This window comes from Canis lupus, chromosome 19 (assembly GCF_011100685.1).
Source record: "Canis lupus familiaris isolate Mischka breed German Shepherd chromosome 19, alternate assembly UU_Cfam_GSD_1.0, whole genome shotgun sequence".
Lineage (NCBI taxonomy): Eukaryota > Metazoa > Chordata > Mammalia > Carnivora > Canidae > Canis > Canis lupus.
Window position 1 is genome coordinate 30,038,646 of NC_049240.1, and position 9,763 is coordinate 30,048,408.

The 9,763-nt window shown below is 43.4% G+C and overlaps 1 protein-coding gene across 17 annotated transcripts in view; it reads left to right on the plus strand.

Annotated features, from left to right (window-relative positions):
• The window catches only part of CLASP1 (cytoplasmic linker associated protein 1), a 267,247-nt gene that overhangs the window by 61,140 nt on the left and 196,344 nt on the right, over nucleotides 1-9,763 (plus strand). The window lies entirely within an intron of this gene.

Consider the following 9,763-nt stretch of genomic DNA (forward strand, 5'->3'; position numbering starts at 1 on the left):
GTCTCTCTCTAACACAGGAATCAGACACACTTTTCCCTTCCCTAGCCTGTTGAAGGAGCTTTCCAACTGGTTTCCCTGTCTGGGCCAAGCACGCTTTCTAAAACACACAGCTGTTGTGTCCCTACTTGTTCAGAAGCCTGGAGTTCTCTGCTGCCTGCAGAAGAAAGCATGATGTTCAAAGCCTTGTAATATTTTTGTCCCTGACATACCGTTCTTTGCTTTTCTTCCACCCTGTTCGCCTCCATACCGTGGCCACGCTATCCCCCCTGCCTCCATTCTGTTTGCTTTATGTGGATTGCCTGTTCTTGTCCTTGTCGAGCTCCTTTACGTGGTTGAAGGCTTGGGTTAAATGCTGCGACCTCTATAAAGCCTATGCTGATTTTCCCCAGTTGAGAATATTTCTATGAATGCTGGTACTTCCATAGCACTTAGACCACACATCACTTTTACCAATGTTTTGCCACATATTGTGTCCATTCGCCTACTTGTTTCAACCATATTGTCGATATTTTTGCAGGTGAGGGCCACATTTTTATCTGTCAAGGGGTGTCTCCGATTGCCTTGTTTGCACAGTAGGACCCAGCAGATAATAATGGCTTATTTAATAATATTCAGCTGTGTAATATGTAGTTCCTGTATTTGAGATGGCTTTTTCTTTTTTGTTTGTATTTTCTGTTTAATCTGCCTTGTCATTGAATACATACCACTGTGACAACTTCCTGTCTTATGGCTGTATCCTAATATAGTATAGTTTAATGAGAGGGGCTAACTTTAGGATGAATTTGTAGAAATGCTTCCTATAAGGCAGGAGGATTCTGATGGGCCTCCCAAATCCCATGGGTGACTTTTGTCTCTTAGGAGGATAAAGTGGGGGGGGGGTGTAGGCAGTGGGAACAGACACCTGGGAATCAGCCAGGAATATTCCTTGTTTCCTTCCTATCCAATAAATTCGGAAAATGAGTTAGTTGGATGAATGCCTTGGCATCCATCCTAACCTTTGTAGTAATTTAAGGACTTGATTTTAAATTGTGATTTGTTTCTCAGAAAATTCCAAATAAAAAAATCATGAGTGTCATATCATGTAAGATTCCAGTGAAGGAAATCTAGAAATATGAAGTATAGTTTTGACGTTATAAAAGACAGTGAAATACTCACCCCACCCCTCCTTGGAAGGGGGAAGCTGGGCTTTGTGATTATACTCAAAACTATGTATGCTCTGTGACAGAGGATGCCTGGCAGGCTGGAAGCCTCTTGGATCATTAAGAGTTCATTAGATTCTGTCTGCAGCTGTTAGAAAATGAACAGTCAGGCATGTGGGACTCTATCATGTTGCTCAAATGCTCAACATGAATAACTAGCAACAGAGCTATTTTTCATGCAGAGAAGGAAAACCTTTCCTAGCCAAGGGAAGATTGTCTTTATCTTTAAGAAACAACGTCTTAGCATGGTATGTTAAACTCTAGTTTATATTTTGCGCATACTCCTTCCCCCATCATAGTAGCAGCTTCCAAAAATGAAAAAGAGGGACACTTTTCACTTTGTGAACAAGACTATGCCATCCATTTCCTCTTTCAGAGAGAACATATAGAGACATAGGCTAGAGGTGGCTTGGGCATCAGTGCTTCCATTATTAGTGACTTTACACACTTGATACCTTTTATGTTTTGTTTTGTTTTGTTTTGCCTTTGCCCCTAAAACTGAAAAACAATAATTATTAGCTATTCATATATGTCTCCATTTTGCATATAAGGAAACTGGGGCATACAGAAGGAATAATTTGCCCAAAGTTACACAGTAAGTGTCACAGTTTGGATCCGGAATCTGCATTCTTAAGTACTATACAGTATTGTCATGTCAACACAGTTTCAGATTTCAAAACAAGATTGGCCAAAAAAAAAAAAAAACAACAAAAAAAAACCAACAACAAAAAACCCCAAGATTGGCTATAGTGAGCCTCCAGTGTATACAACATTGTGAGTAATCTTTTAAAATCGTAATTCAGATTTCTAAGCCTGTCTCCTGTGCCTTCCCATTATACTTAGAATAAAACTGAAACTTGACCTCATAGTGTAAATGATCCTGTACCCATGGCCTGGCCCTCTTGGTCTCTTAGCCTTCTTACTCCCGTCCTGCTGCCTTATATTTTGCTGCTCCAGCCACCCTGGCCTCTCTGTCTTTAGAGCATGCTTTTAAGGCCTTTCTGATGGCAGGTCCGCTTTCCCCCAGATCTTTGTGTTGTGACCTATATCTTGTCATTCAGCCTTCTCTAGACTTCCCTAAGTAGTTTCCATCCTCAGCCATTACTTTAACCCTAGCTAAAGTTCCCCCAACCCCTGCACTGTGTGTTTCCTGATGGCAGAGCCCTTACCTGTTTTGTTTAACTATAGAATCTCCATTTCCTAAAACAGTAATTGGGATGTGGTGGCCACTCAATTATTTATTGAGTAAATGAACATAATGAGAGGTTGGACAGTTGTATCTCTGGAAGGCCCAGAGACCAGTCCCCTAAGGATACGTGACACCATCTCAGGACTGCTAGAGATTGCTTTATCAGCTCTGCGCCTCCAAAATCTGCCACCTCCTCAAGCAAACTTGCAGAGAAGGTTTTGCCTCCAGTGTCTCAGCAGCAAGTGGAGGTAGGAGGAGACAGCCAGGGACCTGACAGTTTCAGAAGGCTTCCTCTGATTTGTTGCTGAGCCTTGTAGGATCCTGGGAAGAAATTCTTGGGCTTTGTCACAACGACTGCATTTTAATGATGAACCTGAGACACCATGAAAGGCTAAATCCCAGAATATTCTCTGTAATATACATGTCTAGTACATTTTGTGAGCTTCCCATGAACTACATGGGAAGTTCAGATAATTGCAATCAGCTTCAGCTAACTAGAATATCCTCTCTCCAGGTAGGCTCATCCTTTCATTCTCCTGTGGGCCTGTTAACTTGCTTGGTGCTGGGAAGCCTTCCCTAACTGTGTGTTATGATTATTAAACAAATGTTTCTTTCTTGTGTTATCCCACCTGTCTAGAACACAGCATGTTCCTTATCTGAAGTCAAAGGCACTTGGAGTTTTCTACGGGTCATTTGGTATTTGATTGTACTGTCCCAGCATGAGGGTCCAGAGGCTCTGAAGGCCAGGACAACCCCGCTCTGTTGCATTGGTCACAGTTGCCCTCAGGGTCCCATGAGGGAGGGAAGCTGGGACTTTCTGAGCCTATTGGGCAGAGACTGTACTTGAACAGATTCAGGCTGTGCTTTATGAGCCATCTCTCTCCTGTTGCCAGTTGGCCATGAGCCTGAGAGCATGTTCCACATCAGTCTGAAGTCCACTGGACAGGTGTATAAATCCTTCTGTTCTGTACTGGGCCTTTCTCCCTCTCGGCTTTCAGCGAGCATTTACTACAAAGAAAAGGAAGGCCTTAGTCTTCCTCTCTCTCTCTCTCTCTCTCTCTCTTTTTTTTTTTTTTTTGTTACCCTGGTGTGAAAGCAGGCAAGTCTTAGAAGTACATCAGTTCATGGAAACTTTTCCAGTTTACCAACCCCATCTAAGAAAACAAAGGTAGTCATGGGAAGAAGGAGGCATTGTAACTCTTAGTCATAATCCTTGAACTCTGGGTGTTGTGGGCCTCGGAAAATATTTCTCGTCTTTCCTAATACCTTTTTACTGTCCACATTTCTCTTTAGGTTCCCTGACTTGATCACAGATGACTATAGATAATTAAATTAGAGATTTCTTTGCTCATTTCCCAGTTTTTTTTTTTTTTTTTTGAGAAGTGCCAGTTGGAGGAGAGAAAAAGGATTTTCTGCCTCCAGACAGGATTATAACAGAGTGGATGTGGTTTGTATACAAGGACCTTGTATTCTATGTTGTAACTGACCTGTTGCAAACAATGCTTGACTGCATATTTCCTTTCTGTGGGAGGAGACAGACAGAGGTTTCCCAGAAGGAGTGACCTGGGAGGCCTGAATCTTAAAAGATGGGCAGGGTTTGGCAGGGAGAAGTGCACATTGAAAGGGGAAACAGTGTCTGAGCAAAGCGGTGGTGGGTAGAGCTTGGGGAAGAGTGGGAAGATCCCACTCTCACTGGGCTGGTCTAGTAGGATTGTGGGCACTGCCCTGCTCCATCCATCCATGGAAAAGCTCCAGGAGGGCACGATTGTGTTTGGTTCTCTCTGTAAGCCTGGCACTTAGCACATGGCCTAGCCTACGGTAGTACTCAAATATTTGTTCAGTGAATGGGGGAGGCTGGGAATAATGAGAATAGCTCACGTTTACTGAACAGCTCCATGTATCTGGCATTGTGCTGAGCTCTTTTAAGCAGATCAGCATTTAATTCTCATGACCATCTTTATTAGTTTCTGCTGTAATTCCTCTTTAGTAAGTGAAGATGAATGGTAGGGCTGGTGTCTGAAACTGGGCCATCTGGGTTCAGAACCCAAACCCCTTCACCTAAACTGTGCTTTCTAGAAAGATAGATTGGGGCCAGACCTTAGAGAGTGTGGATGCCATGCCAGGGCAGTAAAACATTTTTTAACAGACTCTGAGGAATCACTGAAGATCTATCTTTCTTTCTTTTTCATTCATTCATTCATTCATTCATTCATTCATTCATTCATTCAAAGATTTTATTTATTTATTTGACAGAGGAGAGCGTGCAGGAAAAGGGGGAAGGGGCAGAGGGAGAGGGACAAGCAGACTCCTCCCTGCTGAGAAGGGAGCCCCATATGGGGCTCCATCCTAGAACCCTGGGATCATGACCTGAGCCAAAGGCTTAACTGACTGAGCCACCCAGACTCCCCAAAGCACTGAAGATTTTTGAACAGATTCCTAGACTGTTCTTTGGAAAATTAGAAAATTGTGATGGCGTCTGAGCTGACTTGGGATAAATAGGAGGTTACCAGAAGATAGTCCAGTGTGATGAGAGGTAGTGAGGTTGGGAGTGGATTGTTAGAATGTGAGGGGGATATTGGGGAATAATGTGAACCATTAAATGCCGTCTGAGCAGACAATAGGGCTGAGTAAAATCCTCACTAAAATGATTTCATTTTCTTTACAGTGTCTACTGTTTTTGGGACTTTGAATCTCCCTGACCTAAGGAAGTCCTGTTTGCAGACAGAGGCATTATGCTGCTAAACAATAATTCTCTTTTAGCTGTTGTAGTCTTACTTGGAAACACAGCCTTTCAGGAAAAGAAAGATGCTCAGATCATTTCCGTGAAATATTTACATTTATGATACTAGTTTTTTTAAACACAAAGTATAATGGAGTCTGGACAGTGTTACACTGCAGTGTAATCGGGTTGTTCAATAAATTATTTGAGGATTTATAAAAATGAGAATTCATATTACACCTTTAGCATGTTGATCTGATAGTGCCACCCAAGAAATGCAAGGCTTTTCAAGACCTGGCCAGAAGTTCCAGTGGTTCCCTCTCCATTTCTCATCTTGCACCCCTGACTCCCTAGCCCCCCATTGCAGGAGTACTTTGAAACAATTGCTTCAGGGGCACCTGAATAGTTTATGGGCTGGTCTCAATTATTTGGTAGCTTGGATTAAACCAGTGAAATCTAAGACGAGTGCTAAGATCCATTAATAGGACTCACAGCTGTCAATCTCCAAGAGAAGTGCAGGCCTGGAGCCCCATGCAAACTCTTCCCAAAAGCTTGTTTCTGGCATTCCTTGAAACCCCCCTGCAAAAATCTTCACTTGTTTTTCTCAATGTTTTCTCCTTAGAAAAATATCTGATTCCAGGGCTCCTATTTAACCTTCCCGGTGGACGACTTATAGCAAACCAACCCAAAAAGGGAAAGAAAAGACTTAGAACACGTTTTAGAATCTTCCTCCTTTATTGTGTGTGTTGTGACTCTCTATACTGCCATAAACACTTCAACCCGAGCATGCAGATCACAACTGATGACCTTTGTTTGGAGTTACTAAGTCAGAGAGTGGCCAAAGGTGGAGTGACACTGCTGAAAAAAGGCTCTGGGCCTTGGGCATGGGGCATCAGCTGTCACTGCGGCTCCTGGGACTCTGACAGCCTTTCCCGGCCTCAGACAGGATGAATGTGGAAGGTCACAGTGAGTTCAGTGGGCAAGTAGTGTTAGGGCAAAGTTTTGGTTGGCTGTGGATATGGAGGAGGTTCATTTCAAAGATGATGTAGAGAGTTTTTTTGCTTTTTAATTTCTTTTTTCTTTTTTTTTTCCTTTGCTTTTTTAATTAAAATAAGTGAAAGGTCGTCTGGGTGGCTCAGTTGGTTAAGCGTCTGTCAAGTGTCTGTCTGTCTGGCTCAGTGCTCAGTGGAGAGTCTGCTTCTCCCTCTCCCTCTCTCCTCCTCCCCCTTGTGTGCTCTCTCTGAAATAAATCTTACAAAAAAAAAAGTGAAGTAAGTCAGGCAAAGAAAGGCAAATGCCCTTATGATTTCACTTATATGTGGACTCTTCAAGATAAAACAGTCTGTAAAAACAGACTCTAAAGTACAGAGAGCAGACTGTACCACTCTGGTGTTGCTGGAGGTGGGTGGGAGGTTGGGCAAAATATGTAAAGGGGATTAATAGGTATAAACTTCCAGTTATAAAATAAATGAGCCACAGAAAAGAGTCAGTACTGTTGCAATAAGGTATCGTGACAGATGAGCATTGAGTAATGTATACAATTGTCAAGTCACTATGGTGGATGCCTGAAATTAATATAACCTTGTATGTTGACCATACTTGAATAATAAAAACAACGTGTCTCTCCTTTTAGAGGAGCGCACCTGCTATGTAGGGCATGGCAGGGCCTCCTCTGGAGTTTGCAGCAAGGAGGCCTGGTAGCAACAATAGGCAAGTTGCTTTTGGCAAATTTAGAATTGAAGAAAGTAGTCATATTGGTTGTGCAGTCGTCATTTACTGAGAGCCTGTTTGGTCTTGCGAATACAGAGCAGAGTAAGACATGGTTCCTGACCCTGAGGGACTCCTGCCTACAGAGACTGTGTGTCCTTTTTGCTTGGGATGTCCCAATTTATGCCTGTTGTCCTGGTATAATTTCTAGCAGCACTCTGTTTGTTTTTTAAAAAGATTTTATTTATTTATTCATGAGAGAGAGAGAGAGAGAGAGAGAGGGAGGCAGAGACACAGGCAGAGGGAGAAGCAGGCTCCATGCAGTGAGCCTGATGCTGGACTCAATCCCAGGACTCTAGGATCACGCCCTGGGCTGAAGGCAAGCGCTAAACCGCTGAGCCACCAAGGGATCCAAGCAGCACTGTCTTTGAACCTCAAAATTCCCCAGTGAAGATGATAAATTATTTGGTTCCCTTACCTTACCAGGCAAACATGTAAGCACTTGCCAGAGGATTATCACAGAATTGACCCTAATTTGCAAAGGGGGCCCAGCCTGGCCTGGTTCTAGATGCTCCTTTCCTGCCTGCCTTATCTGTTTACACACCTTCCCTACTCTTGCTTTGGCAGCCCCTTGTCTACCTGCGTTCCCCTACTTGTCTCAACATCCTTCGTGTCTCAACGTCCCTTCGTGCCTCACGGCTCCTCACAGAAGCCCTGAGCCTATTTAAGATCTAGTGGGTGAGCTTTTCATCCCTGCTACAGCTCCCCTGGAGCAATCTAGGGTGTGGCTCCCCCTCTTCTAGAATGGAACGATACCATTTACATGGCCAGTTGAGTTATCCCCCCCCCCCCACCCCAATTGTCCATGTTATTTTGGAGAGAATTCTCTGTGCTTCTATACTATCATTTTCATGGGTCATCAGGAAGAAAGGTTGGCAAAATGTATGCTTGGTTTCCTGTCTTCACCTGGCGTGTCTTTGGGCTCTGATTCCTACTTTTCTCTACCCCCGGGGAAGAAAACTATGCCATTGAAAGAACTGGCCATTAGAGCCACTCAGACTTGGGTCCGAGTTTGGGCAACAATGCTGTCACTGAGATGGAAACATTACACACAGGATCATGTCCGAGGCCTTTTCTGACCAAAACCTTTGGTAATTCCTCTTCAGCGGTGTTGAGTTAGGGAGAAGCCCTAATTACAGAAGCCACAGCACTTTTCGGTTCATGATAGGAGATCATCCAGTGGTAGGCTAGAGAGAGAAAGTGACAGGGTGTCAGGTAGAGCATGGTGGTGGCAGTCCTGTTGGAGCATGTCTGGAGGAATGGATTAATGTTAGCTTTTCTCTTCTGTTTTCTAGCACTTATCCTTGACTGGCCAGTGAATCCCTCATTTGAAATGACTCCGTCATGAACTTGTATTTTCATCCCTCACTCTTTCTCTTATTCTATCAAATGTAGTCTTGTGTACTTCTGAGGTTAGAAATCAGAATTAGATTGAGTAGGAAGTAGTACAGAAAAAGCTTGCTTCCTTGGAGCTGAGAATTTATTCCCGATTTGAGGGGCTTTTTTTGTTTTCCAAGGTGCTGGAAGTTAGAAGGGATTAGAACAACAAATTTATTTTGATTTCTCCATCCTGCCTTTAAGCTTTCTGGTCTGGAACAAGTTGGTTTATTTTTCATAAGTGAATTCATTAAGTGTGTAGGCATGTGTAATGTTTTTAATTTTTGGCAAGGCCACCGTGCATTGTGTGTTTGACAGCATGAATGAACTTCTGGATCAGAAGAGGAGGGGCTTAACCCACAAGAGAGGTTTCTGCAGACTTTTCCCGCCTCTTCTTCAAACTGTTATGTGCTCTCTTTGATAAAATCACATTGCTTTTACCTGCCTCCTTTTTTGTGCTGTGATGTAGGCATTTCCAGCAAACCATCACACAGTCATTGTACAGATGAAGCTATAGAGACCAGAAGGGGCTGGTGACTCCCTTTCCTGATGGAAGAGAACAGTCAGACAAAGGCAGGGAGGCTTTCCTGTATCCAGCTGCATCGCTGAAAGATAGAACTTAAAAAAATTGAGCAGTAACAAAAGCCCAGAGGACAAAAGCCCAGCTTAAACAGAACCTGCCTATTGGATTTCTGTGTTTGATCTCCTCATAAATAATTGAAGACTTTGGGATAGCTCCAAAGCTGAAGTTTCCAAATTGCATTTATTTGAAAGTGTTGGGTAGAGCTGTTCCATAATGTAACCAGTTGTGTTTTTTTGTGGAGAGAAAAAAAAGGACTCCCTTGGTGTTGGAGCATTGCAGTTGTCTTCTGGCTTTGGAGTTATTTATTCTTTGCTGGGTGACTAGAGAGCTCAATGAAAGGCAGAACACAGGGCAAGGGAGGGGAACCAGATATACTGAGTGCTTTCTCCAAAGCTGTGTGCTGCATGCTTGGCCCTGACTCATCTCCCCCTCCCTGGCCCTGGGAAGAACTCCCTGTCAGCAAATGTGTATTTAGAATATGCTCAGTCCTGCAGGTAGACTGTCTGCTGGGTTTCTGTGCTTTGTCCAGCACTGGGCTTTGCTCCAGGGAGACAAAAGGCGATTGGCTTGTCAGGCTCTTTTGCTAGGGTTCAGAGTAAAGAAACCATAGGAACACATTATTGCTGCAGTCAGAGGAAAAAGTTTTGTCCCTAGAGAAACCACAGAACACAAGAACACCTTGTCTGACACTAAGCCCTATCGTAAATGAAACCTTGAGCCTCTTCCTGTGAGTTGCTGATTCCTTTTACCTCTGATTTTAGCATCCTGGTGCCGGCAGACTTGTAATGACCCTTGTAGGTATGCTGGTCATGGGAAGAAGCTGATGGTTTGCCACAGGAGAGAATAGTCAACATACCAATTATAACTTGTTTTTAAAAACCCTTTAAATACCTGTAGCCTTATCCTTTATTTAGACAGCCCAGTATTTC